Source organism: Meles meles, chromosome 17, assembly GCF_922984935.1.
Source record: "Meles meles chromosome 17, mMelMel3.1 paternal haplotype, whole genome shotgun sequence".
Classification (NCBI taxonomy): domain Eukaryota; kingdom Metazoa; phylum Chordata; class Mammalia; order Carnivora; family Mustelidae; genus Meles; species Meles meles.
Genome location: NC_060082.1, coordinates 36,380,206 through 36,402,795, shown reverse-complemented (window position 1 = coordinate 36,402,795; position 22,590 = coordinate 36,380,206). Strand labels below are relative to the sequence as shown.

Sequence of the window (22,590 nt, the reverse complement as noted above, 5' to 3'; positions counted from 1 at the left end):
TTTGGGTTGATCTGTTTGGGAACATTTGAGCTTAATGAATCTGGATGTCCATTTCCCTACTCAGATGTAAACATTTTTCGTTATTATTTCTCTAAATAAGCTTGCTGTACCACCTCCACCCGCCACCCTTCTCCATATGGAACGCCCACAATGAATATTCTGTTTCCCTTGATGGTGTCTCATAAATCCTATAGACTTCTTCATCGTTATTCACCCTTTGTCTCCTCCCTGGATAACTTCATATATTGCTGTCCGTATCCCCAGTGGGAAAGGCTGCAGTCAAGGGTATCTCTTGGCCCTGGGACACCCATGACAACAGCAGTCGGACTGGTGTCCAGGACACATGGGTGTGCCTAGCACATACATGGTAGCGCCAATGCTTAGGGTGCAGTGCAGTGCAGGTTCAGGCAGATGAGCCGCAGCGCCAGTGTCCACATACACGTGGAATTGCCATGAACACACCAGCACCAGGACAGGGAAGTGAGGGAGGTGTTGGGAGGAGGAGGAGGCATTGGTGACTCCAGTAGGAGCAAAGAGGTGGCTCTATTCCTGGGGGCTGGGAGAGAGACAGAGAAGTGACTACTCTAAGGGAACAGAGAGGGGTAAATTCCAGGCAGCTTCATCAGCTGGGGTCGGTGTTGGCAAAATTTTGGAGGTCCCCAGTGGCAAAGACCGAGGGAATCCATGACAGTGGTGAGGACTACCAGGCTCCTCACCAGCAGTGGTGAAAGCTGCTGAAGTCTTCCTGCTCTTCTTTTCCCCTCTGAGCGGAGGTCACAGCTGATGAGATCCCTCCTGGTGTTGAGCTCTGCTGAACTAGAAGATGGGGTGATGCTGGTAAAATGCTTCCTATGCTTTTCTACATGGCTCTTCTTAGTTTGTGTGCTCCACTGGACAGCTGCTGCTTCTCCACTGTACTCTAGAACTGTCCTAAGCTATTTTCATCAGTAATTGTTTAATCATTGTTTTTGTTGGGGCATGAATGTTGGGATTTCCCAGTTCCTTATCTTTCTGAGGTCAGTCTCTCTACCTCTCTTCCTGGAGTGATTAAAATATCCTTTGATCATCTTAATAACATCTTTCTTCACTCTAAATTTGATCCAGTTTGAGAAGACCAGCCTTTTCCAAAAACACTCTACAGTTTAAGGCACGGATTTACTATATCCGAATACACTGGTATGCAATCAAAAGTCCACAGTAATGTTTTATTACCACTGAACAGGTCCGACACACTTTAATTAGTGGTGGTAAGGGCTCAACATCCTATGGTGCTCCTACTTCCATGCAGCAATTTGCAAGTTAAGGGTTCTTTAATCCTTAACTTGAATTCTCAATGCACACTGAATAAAAAATGTAGAGCTCCATTTTCAAAGTGATCTCTACCCTTACACACACACACACACACACACACACACACACACACACATCACATATTATGATAGCAAAGCTATTTGAAATTTTAAAGAAAATTACTCTAAAAGCTTTGTGAAAGAGCTCTAATACACTTCTGTACTTTTGGCTGCAGACAGTGTTACTGAACAGCCACCGAACAAGGATGGCAGTGCTGGGGCGGAATCAAGTAGGAAGCAGCCCAAGTCTTGGTCCTTAGGGCCTGTAAATGCAAATCTCAAGTCATTAAAGTAGATGATAACCTCAACTTAAAATATTTCAAAAAATAAGAGGTGGTGCTGCAAATTTACCAATCACCGGTAACAAAATCAGCATTAATCGTATAGATGAAGAAAAAAAACTGCCAACCAGAAAGAGAAAAGATAAGCAATGGAATGATGAAATTGAAAAATAAAATGTCTACATCGACACATCTTTTAGTAGTGTCTATTTTAGTTGGAGATTTAGGGAAATATATAATTAAATTGATAATAAAGCAAAATAAAATTTTCTGAAATTTAAAAAATAAATGCAGAACTTTAAGAAACCGTCATGCTTTTAGCAAGGATCTTTGTGTATTCATGAGGGACAGATGTTCTCTCTTCTGTCAGTGGAAAAGTCTGGGAAGTACTAACTATATATTAATATATTCAATTAATTCTAACCAATAAGAATGAAGCCTGAATAGAACAAAATGTAGTTTCTGAACTTAGAGGCTTAATAAAGTACAAAGGGGCATCCAACCTTGACTTGGGAGAAAAGAGAAGACTTCCTGGGACAAGTGATTCTTAAACTGAAATATGAAGAATCTAGAACACAAAAGAGGAAGGGGACAAAGGCGGGGGGGGGGGGGGGGGTATTTATAGTGAAAAGGCCCAGAGGCAAGAGATAATGACACAACTAAGGGAACAGAATAAAAGGTATAAAGTAGTTAAGAGATAAAGCAGGAGAGTAAGCAAGGGCAAAATCATGAAGGATCTTGTAAAAATTGTTAAGGATTCTGAACTTTATCCTGAAGGCAATGGGGACTCAAAATATTTCAAGCATGGAAATGTGAGATCATTCTGGTGTACAAGTCAGGACAGGAATGAAGGACTAGTAAGAGGCAGTTTATAAAGGAACTGCAGTAATCCAAGGGGGAAATGATGACAGCCTGACATGCTAGGTGCCTCAACTGAACAAGCTGGAAGAAAGAGGCTCTTCTTAGAGGCTACCTTTCAGGCTGTCTCATATACAAAGTAGTAAATACAAAAACATACACATAATGTCCTGTATTAATGTTAAAATCCTTTGCCTGTACTTGCTCCAGTAATGCTTCTATTTCAAGTGACAAAATTCATGGCACTCATCAAAATCTAACATAATAAATTACTTATTGATCTTATGAATATATTGAAAAGGCAGTAGTATACTCACATGCTTTAGTAAACAATCTTCCTTCTATAAAAATCAGATTGATATGCAAGCAAGTGAAATATAGACTGTGGGTTCAATGCCAAGAGCTATTGTTTTGTAAGAACCATGACAGTTATATAAGAAAATATTAACACAAGTTATCAAAATACTTTCAATTATCTACAAAACACAGGATACTAAGGAGCAATCTGTATGTCTCAACAAAATATGTCAGATAACTTGTTAATTTCATTCTGTGAAAGAATGACTCATGCAGACAAGGAAAACACATGTGACGTCTGGCTTCCTTAAATAAATCTCACAAGTTTCTCTAAAATGAAATTTCAGTTTAACCAACAAACTGACAGGTAGGATCTAGATTCTAGATGTAAAATTTGAAAGTCCAAGGCTCTCTCTCAGGCAAGCATTGGCATTAGACCTGGTTTTTCGCTTTGTGCCAACTTTTCTGGGTTATCACATTTGCCTTTTTGGTAACCGGGTCCATTTGAGTCACTCCCTAACTAAATATTCTCTTTTTCTGGCACAGCGACTTGAAGTCAGAGAAGAGCCAACAGCTGTGACGGTTTCGATAGGCTGACAGAATGAATATATACAAAAGGATGCAAGATTACATTCCAAACTCAGGGACTCATAATCATCTTAAAGAGAATCACTCTATAAAACTGTGTTACTCAATACCTTTGCCTAACCTGAATGAAGGAACTGAGAATATGTTCATTAATTCTGTGGAAGGTCCTACAAACTAGGTTGGGCACAGCTGCTAATTCACTCAAACAGACATACACAAGGGACCTCAATATATGAATGAAGTAATACATCAAAACAAAATGAAGATCAATATGGATAATTGCAAGTTACTACCCCAGTTGGAGCCAAACACTGATAAAGGTTAATGAAAATACCGGCTCAATAAAATGTCTCAGGAACAAATGTTTTAACAGGTGAAAATTAAGCTTTCTATTATGCTATCAGATTTCTATTAAAGCAGTATGATCTCCAATTTCAAAATATAACTGAGAACACTAAAAAGTCCAGAGAGGAACAATTAAATTCACTACACGTATATTAAAAGCCTTATGCCAAAAGTGAAATTACTATATACTGCAGAAGAAATGGCAAAAACGTGTTTATGGAAGAATTTAGTATACACAGATGAGTTGGACTATATAATGCAGAACTCCACAATTATAAAAAAGAAAGTGACCCCTCATGATACTCTAAAAAGTTCATTATAGAAATACTATTTAGCTGTGAGGATTAAGAATTGAAATGGGCTATCAAGAAAGACTAGAGGAGTATAAAATTTATAGTACTGAGATTAACAATTTACTTAAGAAGATCCTCTTTTAAATAAATCCCAAATGGCTAAGGTTACTGTGGTGAAGATATTAAAAAAGAAATTTTGAGAATTTTCAAAACTCAGAAATAAATTACTGGTGACAGATGATAATTGTAATTGTATAAAAACACCAAGGTGGATATAATAACTCAGAAAAGCTGAAAAGAAAAAGTACACAGTGGATTTGGAAACTATTTTAAATAAGGAATAAATCAAAAGGCAGTAGAAAACACACAGAAAAAACATTTGTCAATGACACTGAGTTAACAAAAGAAAATATATTAATAAAGAAAACTGGTATTTGTAAGGATATGGCAATATTTACTGAATTTTAGGGGGCAACCGGTTTGGATGTCATAGAACACAACAGGATATAGATGCAATATGGTTCACTTCACAGAATATTCTAGAAGATGACTAAACGTTTCACAGTTTTGAATACCTGCTGCTGGGAGTCTAAATGAAATAAAGTCCTAGGTCTTTATTTGCAAACAAAGCCCAAAAGGCCAAGTCAAGTCTATTAACAACTCTGACCATTAGGTTAAAGGGAGGGAATCAATTCCTCCTGCCTCATATTCTTTCCTCTTTTATATAAGCCTCTTCCCTTTATTCTTCTCCAAATTCAGGTGAATGACAGTCAAATCTTATAAAGTCATTTGAAAATTATTTCCCACCTTTGTTGCTCCTCTCAACACATAAAGACTATATTCTACTTAGCCTTTCGTTTCAAAGCAGTGAAATATTCCTAAAGGAAAGAGAATGTTTCTGAGAACTAGATTTTAGTTACCTTTGATATTTTTTAGAATATTACTTTGGACAAGTCACATCTTTCAGTTAAATGGATGACTGAGGTTAATTATTAATGAAGTTTGCCACATTATCCCCCTCGATCTTTAGAGTGGGAAGATCAAGAGATAAAAGGGACTGGGGTATATAATAGTGTGGTAACTCCTTACTATGTTTTATAGACAAATAGTCTTTACAGTTAAGACAATCAGAGACCCTGAAAAATCACTGTCAAAAACTAAAAATAGCTTTTACTAACTGTCCAAGATAAACTGCTGATTACTCCCTACAAATCAGGAATGATAATTTTTAAAAATTTATCCTTTATATTACATTTTTTTAAATCAAAATTTTTTTTAAAAAGTTTTTTTATCTTGACTCCAGTATGGTTAAAATAGACTATTATATTAGTTTTAGGTGTATAATTTAGTGATTCAACACTTCATACATCACCCACTGCTTATCATAAGGGCACTCTTTAGTTCCCATCACCTATTTAAACCATCCCCCTGCCCACCTTCCCTCCTGTAACCATCAGTTTGTTCTCTATAATGAAGAGTCTGTTTCTTGGTTTGCCTGTTTTTTTCCCCTCTATTCATTTGTCTCATTTCTTAACTGACACATATGAGTGAAATTCTGTGGTATTTGTCTTCCTCTGACTGGTGTATTTCTCCTAGCATTACTCTCTAGTTTCATCCATGCTGTTTCAAATGGCAAGATTTCATTATTTTTATGGCTGAATAATATTCCATTCTATATTTATACATTTTTTATTTATACATTCTATATTTATACATTCTTCTTTATCCATTCATCTACTGGTGGACACTTGGGCTATTGTAAATAATGCTGCAATAAACATAGGGGTGGGGGCGCCTGGGTGGCTCAGTGGGTTAAGCCGCTGCCTTCGGCTCAGGTCATGATCTCAGGGGTCCTGGGATCGAGTCCCACATTGGGCTCTCTGCTCGGCAGGGAGCCTTCTTCCCTCTCTCTCTCTCTGCCTGCCTCTCTGCCTACTTGTGATCTCTCTCTCCCGTTGTCAAATAAATATATAAATAAAATCTTTAAAAAAAAAGTAAACATAGGGGTGCATTTATTCCTCTGAATTAGTGTTTTTGTAGTTTTGGGGTAAATACCCAGTAGTGGTATTGCTGGATCATAGGGTAGTTCTATTTTTAACCTTTGAGGAACCTCCATACTGTCTTCCACAGTGGCTGCACCAGTTCTCACCAAGAGTGCAAGAAGGTTCCTTTCTTCCACATCCTTGCCAACACTTATCTCTTACATTTTTTATTTTAGCCCTTCCGACAGGTGTGAGGCGCTATCTCACTGTAGTTTTGATCTGCACTTCCTTGATGAGGAGTGATGTTGAACATCTTTTCATGTGCCTGTTGGCCGTCAGGATGTCTTCTTTGGGGAAAGGTCTGTTCATGTTTTCTGCTCATTTAAAAAAATTTTTTATTTATTTGACAGAGAAACTGTGGGGGGCTGGCAGAAGGTGAGAATCTTCAAAGAGACTCATCTCTGAGCAGGGAGACTGAAGTGGAGCTCGATTCCACAACCCATGAGATCATAACCTGAGCCAAAACCAAGAGCTAGACACCAAACTGAATGAGCCACCCAGGCAACTCTGCTCATTTTTAATTGGATTATTTGTTTTGGGGGTATTGATTTATATAAGTTCTTTATGTATTTTGGATACTAACCTTTTATCAGGTATGTCATTTGCATATATCTTCTCCCAAGGAATGGTAATTTCTAGGACAGTATTACTGACTTACACAAAGTGTTATAATACTTCCAATACGTCCTAGGCTCTTCTTTCACTCCAAGTTTCCCCACATACGTGATAGAACTGCACTTCTCTTCCTCCCTTCTCTCTTCACTTGACCTTGCTAATTTGAATTTCATACTTTTCAGGATCCTGCTCACATGTGGGCTCCCCTTTGATGAGTTCATCACTGTCTAATATCTTGTCCTCATTTTTAGAGAAGTCAAAAGCCTATCTTTTATCAGGGGCTAGAGGTCCTATATGAGGAAAAAGATCAAAATAGGCATAGAGACAATCTATCAGTCTTTCAGATTCTGGTACACAGTAGCCAAATTCAAATGGGGATAGGATATATGAACAAACTTTTAGAACTTACACTGTCAAAACTCTTTAGAATAACAAGAATGTTTATAGAATGTCAAATCAGGACTCTCATCTTCTTGGTATCAGAATACCTAAAAAGCTGAAACTGAAAAGTTGCAAGGTGAGCACAGAACAAAAAACCTATCTGGTGATGCTTTATCAAACACCAAGAATTAGAACCTAAAACTAAAATGAAGTGGTAGTGGTACAGGGATAGACAACAGACCTAGAGTACAGAACAGACAGGCCAGAAACAGATACATGCACACAGGGATTCTGATGTATGAGGAAAATGGCTGCACCACACTGGACAGAAATCATCTTTTCAATACACTGAGCTGCAAATATGAGGGGGGAAATGAATTTACATACAAATCAATTCCAGGTAGAATAAAGATCTAAATGCAAAAGGCTTTTGCTAATAAGTCTTTTAGAAAAATGTACAAAGACCCGTCTTCACACTCCCAGGGTAAAGAAGGATTTCTTATTAAACAAGATACAAAAAGAACTACAAAGGAAAATATTGATAAACATGACCACATTAAAATTTAGAATTTCTGGTCATCAATAAATACCATATTATGAAAAGGCAAGCCAAAGAATGGGATATGCAACACATATGAGGGGGGAAAGGCTCACGTCTAAAATACACAAAGAATGCCTATAAATTTATTATATAAATATGTAAGTATAAATACATAATTAATAAAAAAATAGCCAAAATCTTGACCAGACTTATCACAAGGGATGAAATAAAAATGGCCAATGACATATGCAAAGTTCTTCAACTTTATTATTAACCAGCAAAATGCAAATTAAACCATGATGCAATACCACTATTCCAAAATGACCAAAATTTAAGTCTTTCCATACCAAGTATTCACAGGAAAGTGGAGCAACTAGAAAGCTTTCAGACAAAGTGGGATGATGAATAACAATACTTTAACAAAAAAGAAGAATCATAGTACAGACGTTCCTGATGACAGTGGTTCAACTTACGATTTTTCAACTTTATGATGCTATGAAGGTGAGAGGCATTCCATAGAAACGGCACTCTGAATTCTGAATTTGGATCTTTTCTGGTCTCGTGATAAATCGTACAACGCTTTCCCATGATGCGGGGGGTGGCACACGAGCATGAGAGTATACAAGGGATCCACTTACTACATACAACCATGTGTTTCTGACTTTCAGGACAGGATTCAGTAAGTTGTGTGAGATATTCAGCACTTCACTATGAAACAGGCTTTGTGTTAGATGATTCTGCCCAACTACAGGCTAATCTAAGTGTTCTGAGCATATTTAAGGTCGGCTAGGTGAGCTATGTTCAGTAGTTTAAGTGTACTAAATGCATTTTGACTTGCAATATTTTCAACTTATGATGGGTTTACTGGGATGTAATGCCACTGTGCACTGAGGAAGATCCTATATTCACACATGAGAATATGATGCAGCCATAAAATGAATGAACCAGTTACATGCAACAAAATGAATCACATAAATGTGAGGATGAGAAAAGGCTGAAGAGTACATACTGCAAGGTTCCAATATAAGGTTCAAAATAGGAGAAATTAACTAGATCTTCCAAGGATGAATACTTAGGCAGTAAAAGCATAAAGAAAAAAGGAAGTGACTTCCCCAGGAACAGACAGGGAGGGGGTGCGAAGACTACTTGGGACTTCCAGAGGACAGCAGCATTCTACTTCTTTACATAGGTGTTTACTTTAAATACTATTTTTTTAAAAATTTTTTAAAAAGATTTTATTTATTTATTTGACAGAGATTTCAAGTAGGCAGAGAGGCAGGCAGAGAGAGAGAGGAGGAAGCAGGCTCCCTGCTGAGCAGAGAACCCGATGCGGGGCTCGATCCCAGGACTCTGGGATCATGACTCGAGCCGAAGGCAGAGGCTTTAACCCACTGAGCCATCCAGGCGCCCCTTAAATACTATTTTTTATGTCCATTATGTTTCAAATAAAAGCAGAACATAATGAATAGTCCTTCAGGGAAGTTTATAGAGGTTATGGTGATGCCTGATAAATCTTTTCAGTTCTGCGAGAGCTCCTAACTGGCCTGCCTACTTCCCGTCCTGTCCTTTGTCTAGTCTCACACAGGATCCAGACCGAGACTTCAAAACTCAGAATTAACTGTCCTCTGCTCATAACTTTGGGATGGCTCCCCATTTTCTTCATGACCTGCCTATTATCTGATCTCACTGCCTACCACCTCCCCGCTAGCTCATTCTGCTCCAGTCACACAGGATGCTTTAATACTCCTCAAATATGAGCCAGCTTGCTTTTCCCTGGTGTTACCTCTGGCTGCATGGCTTTTTCCAAGCTATTCACACAAAGAACTCTTTTATCTCCTCCTAGTCTTTGTTTAAATGTTATCTTCTCAATGAGAGCAACTTTGTCCATCTTATTTAAAAGCACAATCCATCACCACCCACTCCTCTCCCTTTCCTCTATCTGTTTTCTGTATCAATCTTCAAAAGTACCAAGTAATTTAATTTTGCTCTTTCTTTATCATCTCTCTTCCCCAACTAGAATATAAGCTCCAGAGAAGATAAGAAGACAGAGGACTGTCACGTCTCTGAAAATAAATGGTTATTTTTACATGAGATTTGGGATGGATTGTTACATCAAATTACTACAGCAAGAGTTGATCTCTAGGTTTATGAACATAAACATAAAAAATTAATATTAAAACCAAATCCAAGGGGCGCCTGGGTGGCTCAGATGGTTAAATGTCTGTCTGCCTTTGGGGGATGCCTGGGTGGCTCAGTGGGTTAAAGCCTCTGCCTTTGGCTCAGGATCCAGCCCCACATAGGGCTCTCTGCTCAGCAGGGAGCCTACTTCCTCCTTTCTCTCTGCCTGTTTCTCTGCCTACTTGTGATCTCTGTCTGTCAAATAAATAAATAAAATCTTTTTTTAAAATTTATTTATTTTTTCAGTGTAACAGTGTTCATTGTTTTTGCACAACACCCAGTGCTCCATGCAATACGTGCCCTCCCTAGTACCCACCACCTGGTTCCCCTAACCTCCCACCCCTGCCCCTTCAAAACCCTCAGTTGTTTTTCAGAGTCCATAGTCTCTTATGGTTCGCTTCCCCTTCCAATTTCCCTCAACTTCATTCTCCTCTCCATCTCCCAATGTCCTCCATGTCATTTGTTATGCTCCACAAATAAGTGAAACCATATGATACTTGACTCTCTCTGCTTGACTTATAATAAATGAATAAAATCTTAAAACAAAACAAAACAAAACAAAAAAAGTCTGCCTTTGGCTCAGGTCATGATCCTAGCATCCTGGGATCAAGCCCCGCATCAGGCTCCTGGCTCAGAGGGGAGTCTGCTTCTCCCTCTTCCTCTGCCTCTCCCCCTGCTCATGCTTTCTCATTCTCTTTATCTTTCTGTCTCAAATAAACAAATAAAATCCTGTTAAAAAATCCAGCAATGCAGGGAGAAACACATCAAGACAAAGTTGACACAGAGAATCTACCAAAAATATATAGCAAACAAAATGAATGATAATACATTACAACCCAAAAGTATTCACTTTAAAGTTAGGAACACGGCAAAGCCGCTGGCTAGCACAGCACACTTTCAGAACTGAAGTGGAGATCTTAGGATGTCTCAAATTTAAAACATTAATTTCTAGTCTCCCTGAGTTTCAGTGAAAAGAAGAATCATTGATCTTGTATGGTATTCCATCTCCTTTATTTCACAAATACTCTAAACAATTAAACTTCATTTTTGGAAGCGAATGAAAACATAATCTAGTCTTAAGTGCTGTTTTTTAATCACAAAAGGATGAAAATGATGAAGCATTCAATTAAAGAAGTTTTGAAAAGATGGTATAAAAAAGCCCTAAAGAAAGAGGAGGAAACAATTAAGATGAAAGCATCAATTAATTAAATTAGGTAAAAGCGATAGAAGAATCTAAGAACTTTTTTTTTCAGTTATTGTTGTGTATAGGGGAAAAGGGAACTAAAAGAAAATACACAAACCTTAACAAATCTAATCAAGCTAACACTAATTCATGGCTCAGTCTGATCATGCACTATGCCAAGTATTTTACAGGTTGCATTTCACTCAACTTTCACAACCCTACCCTTGTGAAAAAGAAACTGAAACTTGATGACTGAATAATTTGCCCAATAATTTGCCCACGGAGTTGTAAGTGGCACGGTCAGGATTCAAACAAAGCCTTAGTTAACTCAGATCTCATTGTCTGAACCAATATATTGTTTAAAAATACAAAATACTAAAAACAAACAAACAAAAAAAAAGAAAAAAAAACCAGAATTCTATACAGGAGAACAAGGATGTGATCACAGAGATACTTAAAATTTTAAAGACCAATACTCTGTATACCTCAGCACACTTTTCCAAATGTCTATGAAATAAGAATAAAATATACAGTTTAAATATCAAAAACCACCTTAAATAAAAATAATTTTTAAAAAAGTTTTCTAATACGTTCTAGGACACAAGATGAAAAGATAGCATGATTCTGATAACAAAATTGGACAAAAAGAACACCTCAAAATATTATAAATTAAGGGGTGAAAACTCAAATACATTCAGAGTCAAGTGGGTAAAATAAATGTGTAATTCTAATTGGATAAAAGAGTATAATTAGCAAGAGTGACAAAGAAAATGAGAGAAGGCTCAAATTGCCATTATCAGGACTGAAAAGGGATATTACTATATACCCTGCAGACATCAAAAGGACAATAAAAGGCATGTTACAGACAACCTTATAAATTTCACAACATGGTGAAATGGGCCAATTCCTCAAAAAGTACACACTACACATTATTATAAAATAAATAATTTGAATAGATTTACAACTACTAAAGAAATGGTTTCATAATTTAAAAAGCTATTGAGAAAGACGTCTTCAAGTCCAGAAAGGTTTCATTGGAGACCACTAAACATTTAAAGAATGAACACCATTTCTACACAATTTTTTCCAGAAAACAGAAGAGGAGAAAATATTTCTCAATTTGTTTTATACCAGGATTGCTCTAATACCAAACCAGACAAAGTCAGTTAAAAAAAGAAAACTATAGGTCAATAACCCTTATGAAAGGAGGCACAGAAATCTTTCACAAAACATAAGCAAATAGAATTTACCAATACATACTGGAAAGGAAAAAATAAAACTGTCCCTATTTGTAGATGACATGATTATTTTACATAGAAAATCCAAAACAAATGAAAACCAAACTAAAACAAAACATACAACTATAGTTGAGTCTGACAAAGTCACAGGATATAAGACTAACACTGAAGAATCAGTTATATTTTCATTTCCAGCAATGAATATGTGGAAACCAAAATTTAAAATACAATGCCACTTATAATCATTCCAAAGGACATGAACGACTTACAAATAAAAAATCTAACGGAATATATATAGGACTTATATTTTGGATATAAACTGATGCTAAATGATTTTAAAATCTAAATAAATGGAGAGAGTATGTTAATGATTTAGAAAATCCAACACAATAAAAAACAATTTTTCCCAAGCAGATAGACAGATTTACTATAATTCGTATCAAAATTTCAGCATGATTTAAAATTCAGCATGATTCAACTTTATGTTCCTTCCACCATTATCTCACACCTTTCTATCCATTCCCATGCACATTCCCTAGATTTGTCTATATTAAGTAGAAAAATCATAAGGGGTTTTTTTGGGCTATGGACATTGGGGAGGGGAGGCGAACCATAAGAGACTATGGACTCTGAAAAACAACCTGAGGGTTTTGAAGGGTCAGGGGTGGGAGGTTGGGGGAACAGGTGGTGGGTGATGGGGAGGGCACGTTTTGCATGGAGCACTGGGTGTTGTGCAAAAAGAATGAATACTGTTACGCTGAAAAAAAAAAAAAATAAATTTACACTGTTAAAAAAAAAAAAAAAAAAAGAGCATCTCCTCATGGGTCACACTTTGTATCTCACCTTTAGGGGCCTACTGAGACTTGAGTCTAGTGAAAAATCTAGAACTAAAGCAGGATGGTGGGGGTGGGCCCTAAGGAGAATGAAGAGTACCTCAAAATGCAACCACCTCAAGAGGAGGCCATTGCAGTTTCTTCAGGCCAAGCATGGCTAATCTCCTCAGATGAGGGTGCAATAGCTGCTTTTACTAACAAAGAAGACTCAGTAGACTGTGGGAGTTCAATGCCCCAACCTCATCAAAATTTTCCCATATGTCCCCATTCTAATTTTCAGAATCCCATTCCCGGCCAATCGGTGCCTTCATTTCAACAGATATTCTATGAAGTTGCGAATCCAATTTGCACTGTAATTCACCTACTGACGGGATGTAACTTTGCATATGGTTTTCAGCAAGCTCAGCCTCTGATTACAAAAGATAGGGATCTCTTTCTGGGAAGACATAGGAATTCTGCGGTAATTTACGTGGTACTTAAATTCAGAGCTCAAATCCCCAAATTCATCCCCTTCTTTGCTCATTTTAGGAGCAATAAGCCAATGTCATTATATGCATTAGTTCGACAAAAATGTTCCAAGGTATCAAAATAAATGGTCACCTAGAACCTTACCTCTTTTTTTTTCCTTTTTCTTTTTTATATTTCTTTTCAGCGTAACAATATTCATTGTTTTTGCACCACATCCAGTGCTCCATGCAATACGTGCCCTCCCTATTACCCACCACTTGGTTCCCCCAACCTCCCACCCCCGGCCCCTTCAAACCTCAGGTTGTTTTTCAGAGTCCAGAGTCTCTCATGGTTCATCTCCCCTTCCAGTTTCCCTCAACTCCCTTCTCCTCTTCATCTTCCCATGTCCTCCATGTTATTTGTTATGCTCCACAAATAAGTGAAACCATATGATACTTGACTCTCTCTGCTTGACTTTTTTCACTCAGCATAATCTCTTCCAGTCCCATCCATGTTGCTACAAAAGTTGGGTATTCATCCTTTCTGATGGAGGCATAATACTCCATTGCATATATGGACCACATCTTCCTTATCCATTTGTCCGCTGAAGGGCATCTTGGTTCTTTCCACAGTTTGGCGACCATGGCCATTGCTGCTATAAACATTGGGGTACAGATGGCCCTTCTTTTCACTACATCTGTATCTTTGTGGTAAATGCCCAGTAGTGCAATTGCAGGGTCATAGGGAAGCTCTATTCTTAATTTCTTCAGGAATCTCCACACTGTTCTCCAGAGTGGCTGCACCAACTTGCATTCCCACCAACAGTGTAAGAGGGCTCCCCGTTCTCCACATCCTCTCCAACACACGTTGTTTCCTGTCTTGCTAATTTTGGCCATTCTAACTGGTGTCAGGTGATATCTCAATGTGGTTTTAATTTGAGTCTCCCTGATGGCCAGTGATAATGAACATTTTTTCATGTGTCTGATAGCCATTTGTATGTCTTCATTGGAGAAGTGTCTGTTCATATCTTCTGCCCATTTTTTGATATGATTATCTGTTTTGTGTGTGTTGAGTTTGAGGAGTTCTTTATAGATCCTGGATATCAACCTTTTGTCTGTACTGTCATTTGCAAATATCTTCTCCCATCCCGTGGGTTGCCTCTGTATTTTGTTGACTGTTTCCTTTGCTGTGCAGAAGCTTTTGATCTTGATGAAGTCCCAAAAGCTCATTTTCGCTTTTGTTTCCTTTGCCTTTGGAGACATATCTTGAAAGAAGTTACTGATATCGAAGAGGTTAGTGCCTATGTTCTCCTCTAGGATTCTGATGGATTCCTGCCTCACGTTGAGGTCTTTTATCCATTTCAAGTTTATCTTTGTGTACGGTGTAAGAGAATGGTCGAGTTTCATTCTTCTACATATCGCTGTCCAGTTTTCCCAGCACCACTTATTGAAGAGACTGTCTTTTTTCCACTGTATATTTTTTCCTGCTTTGTCGAAGATTATTTGACCATAGAGTTGAGGGTCCATATCTGGGCTCTCTACTCTGTTCCACTGGTTTGTGTGTCTGTTTTTATGCCAGTACCATAACAGAACCTTACCTCTTAAAAGTATCTGATTATACAATGGTGAGATTTTGTATATCACTGTCACCACATCATGCCACACATGGACTATCAATCCCCTCTTTACTACTGAAAGCAGAGTCCACAGCTTTATATCAAATCAGATTAGGAAACGAACTGGAGAAACCCCAGAACAAATTCAGAAAAATCATTCTTAAGACTCTGTTCCTTTAGAACCACTCCAGTAACAAAGTCTGTATTAGTCAGGGTTCTCCAGAGAAACAGAACCAACAGGATATACTTATAGAGAGAGCTTTATTTTGATTATAGGGGCTGACAAATATGAGATCTTCCGGACAAGCCAGCAGTCTGGAGACCCAGGGAAGAGTTGATACTGTAGTCTTGAGTCAGAGGACGCCCGCAGGCACTGTTCCTTCCTTCTCAGCTGGGTCTCAGTCTTTTCTCTTAAGGCCGTCCATGGGTTAGGTGCTGCCTATCCATACTAAGAAGGGTAATTTGTGTGGCTTAAAAGACTATGACTTAAACATTAATCACATTTTTAAAATACCTCACAACAATATATGTGTTTGACAAAACAAATGGGCACCACGGACTAGCCACACTGACATACAAAATTAACCATCAAGATGTCCACACAAAAACCTGTACTAGAATTTTCATAGCAGCTTTATATGTGGTAAGCATACAAATGTCCTTCAACAAGTGAATGGTTAAACAGACCGTGGTACGTCTCTACCACAGAGCACTCTCAGCAATAAAAAGGAACAAATGATTGATACATGCCAACAACTTGGGTGGATATCAAGGGTATTATGCTAAGTGAAAAATTTCAGTCTAGAAAGATCATATATTGTATAATTCTCTTTATATAATATGTTGAAATTATAAAATTATAGAGCTAGAAAACAGATTAGTGGTTACTAGGGATTAAGAATGTCATTCAGGTCACTGTGAAAGTGTATTTATCAATATAAGAGGCTTTTTCTTTTTAAGAATTTATTTATTTGAGAGAGAGGGCACATGCACACTCGAGCAGGGGGAGGGGCAGAGGGAGAAGGACAAGCAGGCTCTTCACTCCGTGCAAGGTTCAGCCCCAAGCCCCTGAGATCATGACCTGGACCAAATTCAAGTACTGGCCACTTAACCAACTGAGCTACCCCAGTGTCCTGATATAAGGGGTTTATTTGTAAGAATACATGGTAAGACACAGAAAGAAAATGTTTAAAACATATAAAGAGGCTTTGCTGAACCAGTTATTAAAATATATTGCCAAACTGCAACTAAATAGTATGTGAGTAACAAAATAGACTAGATAAAAAGTATAATCAAGTACACACAGCAAGTTTGTATATGATGAAGAAGAAATTTCAAATTAGTACAGAAAACATAAATTTACTGGTTATTCAATAAACAGTGCTGTCACCTCTGGGTATAGAAATTACACGTGATTTTTAATTTTTTCTTAATCTCTGTTACCCGAATATTTAGTAGTGAATATATAGCTGTTTTGTAGCCAGAAAAATATGCATTACTATTTGGAAAAAGTTAAGTTCAATGGAATTTTATTTTAGGTAAAATTTATAAACATAAAGCAAAGAAACTAAATAAAAATGTCGAATAGTTTTTTTCCTACATGTAAATATGAAAATTCCGTGTATCTAAAATAACAAAAAATTCCAAGTTAAACAACAAAGAAACGCTAAAATTAATATATGGCCAATAAAAGTTATCACTCTTGGATACCTGGGTGGCTCAGTCAGTTAAGCAGCTGCTGTCAGCTCTGGGACTGAGTCCTGCATGGGGCTCCCTGCTCATTGGGGAGCCTGCTTCTCCTCTCTCCCTCTGATGCTCCCCCTTACTCATGCTCCCTCCTGCTCATTCTCATTCTCTCTCTCTCACAAAAATAAATAAAAACACTTTTTTAAAGTTATCACTCTTAACATATCCTTAATATTTTTAAATAAAGAAAATTAATAAAACTATAAGAGTAACTTCCAACACTCACCAAAGAATTTAAGTCATTATTTAACATGAATAATATCCAACCTCACAGTAACCTGAGAAATGCAATATACAATAATATACCAATTTCACAAAGTTTTTTTTTTAACCAAGTGATGAAAAAAGTTGTGTATCTGATTATCAATGTAAACTGTTCCAAATTTTTTAAAAAGACCTTAAAAAATGAAGATATTCTTTTACCCGGATAGGCTGTTTCCACACATCTTTTATATATATAAAAGATGTTTTATATATATGTTTATGTTTATGTTTATATATATATATTTATGTTTATATATATATTATGTTTATATATATGTATATATATAAAAATATATATATATGTTTTATATATATATAAAAGATGGTTTTCCCCCTTAGGAATAATCAGAACTATTACAAACATAATAGAAGTTTTGTACTCATTGAAGCACTATTAGTAATAGCACAAGAATTTATACATTTAAAATTTCACAAATAGCAGACTGGCTAATAAAAAATAGTGTGCCCATACAAGGGAAAACCATGCCATCATTAGAGATCAGATAAACAAAACAAAATGACAAATGGTTGATAATAATGGTCATATGTAATATCATATAGGTGAAAATTCTAGATAAAAAACAATCAACAGAATGTAATACCTATTGTGTTCAAATTACTTATATATGTATATAAAAAGACTATATGTTAATATTCTAGATATTAATATTTGTCACTTGTGGGAGGTACAATTATGCGTCTTATACACTTTCCAAATATTTCTTTGTATTTTCTAAATTTTTGATAATGAACAGCATTTTTATACTACCAGAAAAAAAAACAACAAAAAAATTTTTTAAAGATTGAATTTATTTGACAGAGAGATAGAGAGCACAAGCAGGAAGCGCAGCAGGCAGACGGAGAGGGAGAAGCAAGCTCTCCACGGAGCAGGGAGCCCGACGCGGGGCTCAATCCCAGGACCCTGGGATCATGACCCGAGCTAAAGGCAGCTGCTTAACCAATTGAGCCACCCAGGCACCCCCCAAAAAATTTGTTTTGTTAAATCAAAAAGAAATCTATATATGTCTCTGTGTGTATATATACACACATATATGAAAGATCTCTTTATTATTAAAAAGAAAATATAGAACAATTCCTAAGTAAGGGTAAAAGAGCAAAAGATCAACATGATTGTAACATGTGTTTTTTTTTTTTAAAGGAAAAGAAGGGTCTATTATGAAATATATTTAGGAAATACTGGATTGAACAGAGTTGAGGGGTCTTCCTCAGTGCAGGACTTCAAGGGATTTCAAAGTGCTAACTTTTCTAGCGTAAGCCACCTCCATGACAGCCTCTAGAGTGGCTCCACAGAAATCTAAGAATCTGAGAACAACTTAAAGACTGCCAATCTAATCAATCATTCTCCTGTTCGGAATGTATTTTATAAAGAATACAGCAAAAAAAAAAAAAGGGAGGGACGGAGGAAAAATGAATTCTGTCTACAATAGAAGGGAGGTTCTGTAAGGCATTAATTAGTGAGGACACAGTGGAACCAGGAAGAGTGAACAAGAATTAAAAAGATAGCAGATGGGAAGGTTTGTAAACCTGACTTGCTTGTTATAACTGGTTTTACATGTATAAGTTTAATTTGTATTGAACATAACTTAAAATATGCAAAATTTATACATAGGCCTTTATATGGGAGGAAAATCAGACATGATATAGTTGAATTTTAAAAATAGTATAAATTGAAATGAAACTATACCTTAGTGTTTAAATCAAATTGTACCTTGGATATTTAAAGCACCAAAGATTTCAGTGTTAAATTTAATCAGCATATAAACAAACTGCTAAGCATTATGCTATTTACTAAACAGATTTCCATATTAGCCATTAGATGGCACCATATATCTACTAGTTAACATAGTTTAGTATACTAAACTAATTTTTCCCAGATGCTTAAATATTATAAAATATATTTGACTTTTAAGTACATAAGGTACATGTTATCTTTTATCATGATTAAAATTTTTAAAAAAAGATATAAATGACTATATTTTTATCACCATTTCTGGAAAATTAGTAATTATTTAAATTAAATAATCCCATCCCAGAAATCAAACTAGAATGTTCTAAGACAACCATTCAAAAGTTAAATGTCAGATGGCTAGAGAATGTCTTCCTGTAAGCTAAATCTAAAATAAAGCTAATTTTCTACCTTAATAAATTTTTGACTTTTCATTCATAAATGTATATTGTCTAGTTTCTAATTCTTAATAATTAAATTTCTGCCTTTTCTTCTTAGCTATACATCATCATATCTTGTTCTCTAATCCAGAATCTCAATTCTTCTCTCTTTAAAGTACAGATTCCTGGTTTCTACCCTAAAGTTCTCTGCTCCAGATTTTTGTATCATCTATTTACATACCAAAAGTGACCCAAATCTGATTATCCCTTTTGCCATTTCCAGTTAAAATACAGTAACAAGAATAAGATTTACCCTACCACCCTAGAACACTAAGCATCAGATAAAATATATAAAACAATGGCACCAGGATACCAGACACAGGCAAGAAAGGACAGTGATCACTGATGAAGAAAAAAATTATTTTCCAAGCTTACTGCCTAGACAAAGTTTCCAGGCTGCAGCAAAGGGAGAGGGAACCCAAGCAGTACCCAGGGGTCTCCCTGAGTTGAGGAGCTGAACTCCAGAGTACAAAGAAGCTAGAGGGGCTGAAGTTTGCATGGCTGAAATCCAGACAATAAAAAGGTGAGCAGATAGAGAACTCCAGATACCTACACTGAGTCACCTATGAGTATACAGCTAAGGACTGCTCATGACATCCATGTGAGGAAACTATTAGAGGTTGGGCAAAGAATCCTCTCCTGTTCCCCCACTGAAAATTAGAGGGAAGATTGTGTTCAATTTCACAAGGACAAGAAGAGTGCTTACTCTTGATAACCAAAATTTAAAATCTCAAACCTGATGGGGCCACTGATTAGAGGACTAAGAAGGATCTTGCCCAGAAGAGAGGAAAAATTAACCTTACAGTAAATGCAGGTAGGGTCCCACCTAAGTACATTTAAGAGTAAGATCAAAATGAACAATATTTTCCTAAGTCACAACTTATTTCAGAACAAAGCTCAAGAAATAAACAAAAATATCCAAAACACAGTAAGGGAAACTTCACAATGTCTGGCAGTCAATAAAATATTGTCAGGCGTGTGAAGAAGGGGGAAAGAGGAGAAAGACAAATCAGTCAAAATTGACTCAGAAAGATGACAAACTCAGTAGATAAGAATACAAACAATTTTTATGATCTATTCCCTGGGTTCAAGAAGCTAGAGGGAAGAGGACATATGTGAAGAAGAGACACAGAAACACATTTTTAAAAACCTAATTCAAGGGGCACATGAGTGGCTCAGTTGGTTGAGTTCCAACTCTTGATTTCGGCTCAAGTCATGATCTCAGGGTCGTGAGATTAAGCCCTGTATCGGGCTCCACGCTCAGCAGAGTCTAGTCTGCCTGAGATTCTTGAGATTCTCTCTCTCCCTCTCCCTCTGCTTCTGCCCCTCTCTCAAGAAAAAAGATAATAAAAAACCTAAATCAAATTCCAAGATAAAAATACACCAGAAGAGATCATTAGCAGATTAAATATAGCAAAAGAAAACGTTAGTCAACGTAAAAGACACACCAATAAAAAGTTGTTGAATTAAAACAGAGAAAAAAAGATTAAAAAAAAGAGAAAAATCAATAAACTGTGGGACAAGTGACTTCAAGACAAATACATGATAACTGGAGTCCATGAAAAATGAGCGCAGAGAAAGAGGAATCAAGAAAATATATGAAGACAGGTGCCTGGGTGGTCCCATCAGTTAAGTGTCTGCTCCAGTCATGATCCCAGAGTCCTGGAATCAAGCCTGGCATCGGGCTCCCTGCTCAGTGCAAAGCCGGCCTCTCCCCTCCCTCTGCTGCTCCCCTTGCTTGTGTGCTCTCCCTCTGTCAAATAAATAAATAAATCTTTTTTAAAAATTAAAAAAAAAGAAAATATATGAAGAAATAATGGTCAAAATGTTTACAAATTTAATTAAAACTACCAACAAAAAGCTTACTGAACACTGAGTAGAAAAAAGCACAAAGAGGGGCACCTGGATGGCTCAGTGGGTTAAGCCTCTGCCTTCGGCTCAGGTCATGATCTCAGGATCCTGGGATCGAGCCCACATTGGGTTCTCTTCTCAGCAGGGAGCCTGCTTCCCCCTCTCTCTCTGGCTGCCTCTCTGCCTACTTATGATCTCTCTCTCTTTCTGTCAAATAAATAAATTAAAAAAAAAAAGCACAAAGAAAATTATTAAAAGAACATCATACTCAAGTTGCTTAAAACCAGTTATAAAGATAAAATCTTTAAAGCAAACAGGAAAAAAATACAAAGAAAAAAAGATACGATTAACAGTAACAAATTATTCTTCAGAAACAATACGAGCTAGGAAAAAATGGAGCACCATCTGGAGAGTATTAAAGAAGGAAAAAAACTGTGAGCTAGGATAATTTACTAGTAAAAATATCTTTGAAAAACAAGGATAAAACAAAACAAAACAAAAAAGTGAGACACACAAAAGCTGAAAAAATTTGTCACGGAGCAAACCTGCTATATGTTCAAGTCCTTCAAGCAGAAAGAAAATGATACCAGATGGAAACCTAGATCTACAAAAAAGGAATACAGACCACTGAAAATTTGTAAATGTGTGGGTAAATATAGTTTTTGTCTTGTTACCTAAATTTTTTTAGCATATAATCAAGAGTTATCTCACAGAAAATGATGGAGTTAGGAAGCTACAACGGTTGGTTCCTCCACTCAAACAAATTTTACGTGGGGAAAAAACCAGCGATCATCCCCCACCTTCAGCCCTGCTGTGGCAGTGGAGAGAGAACCTGGTTGGTATTCAGGCTAGTGGGGAGAACACCTGGTTGGTATTCAGGCTACCAGGAAGGACTGAGTCCTCCAAAATGTTGGGGTTATGCATTTTGGTTATTTTAGCAATTCCCTGAAGTACCAGCATAGATGCTTATCTTTGTTTTGGCCTCCTCAAGCTACAGCAACTTCCCTGACAACAGTTATCAGAAGATATGAAGAGACACACATCTTTGTTTTGCTTGGTATTTCAGGTACAGACATATAATGAAAAATCCATAAGGTCACTGACTGACTACAGATTTCACATATAATGGAAAAGAAATGTTAGTGAACACACATAAAAAGGAATACGGACTTTTCAAAAATAGTGTGGGAAAGGCACTACTTTGACAACTGCAGCCCCCACCAAGCAAAAGTCAGCAATCTCTCAAAAGCAGGAGAATTTGAGTTCACTACCATGCTACAGTATTCAAAATATGCAGTTCTCAACAAAAAATAAAAAAACAAAAATATAGTCCCTTCACAGGAAAAAAATATTCTGACAGAAATTATCTCTAAGGAAGCCCAGATATAAGAATTACTAGTTAAAGATGATAAATCAACAGTTTTAAATATGCTCAATTAGCTAAGGGAAACGATGGAG

At 36.8% G+C, this 22,590-nt stretch overlaps 1 protein-coding gene across 2 annotated transcripts in view; it reads right to left on the bottom strand.

Annotated features, from left to right (window-relative positions):
• Window positions 1-22,590, bottom strand: part of SYT14 (synaptotagmin 14) — a 201,443-nt gene that overhangs the window by 141,378 nt on the left and 37,475 nt on the right. The gene's annotated exons all lie outside the window — the stretch shown is intronic.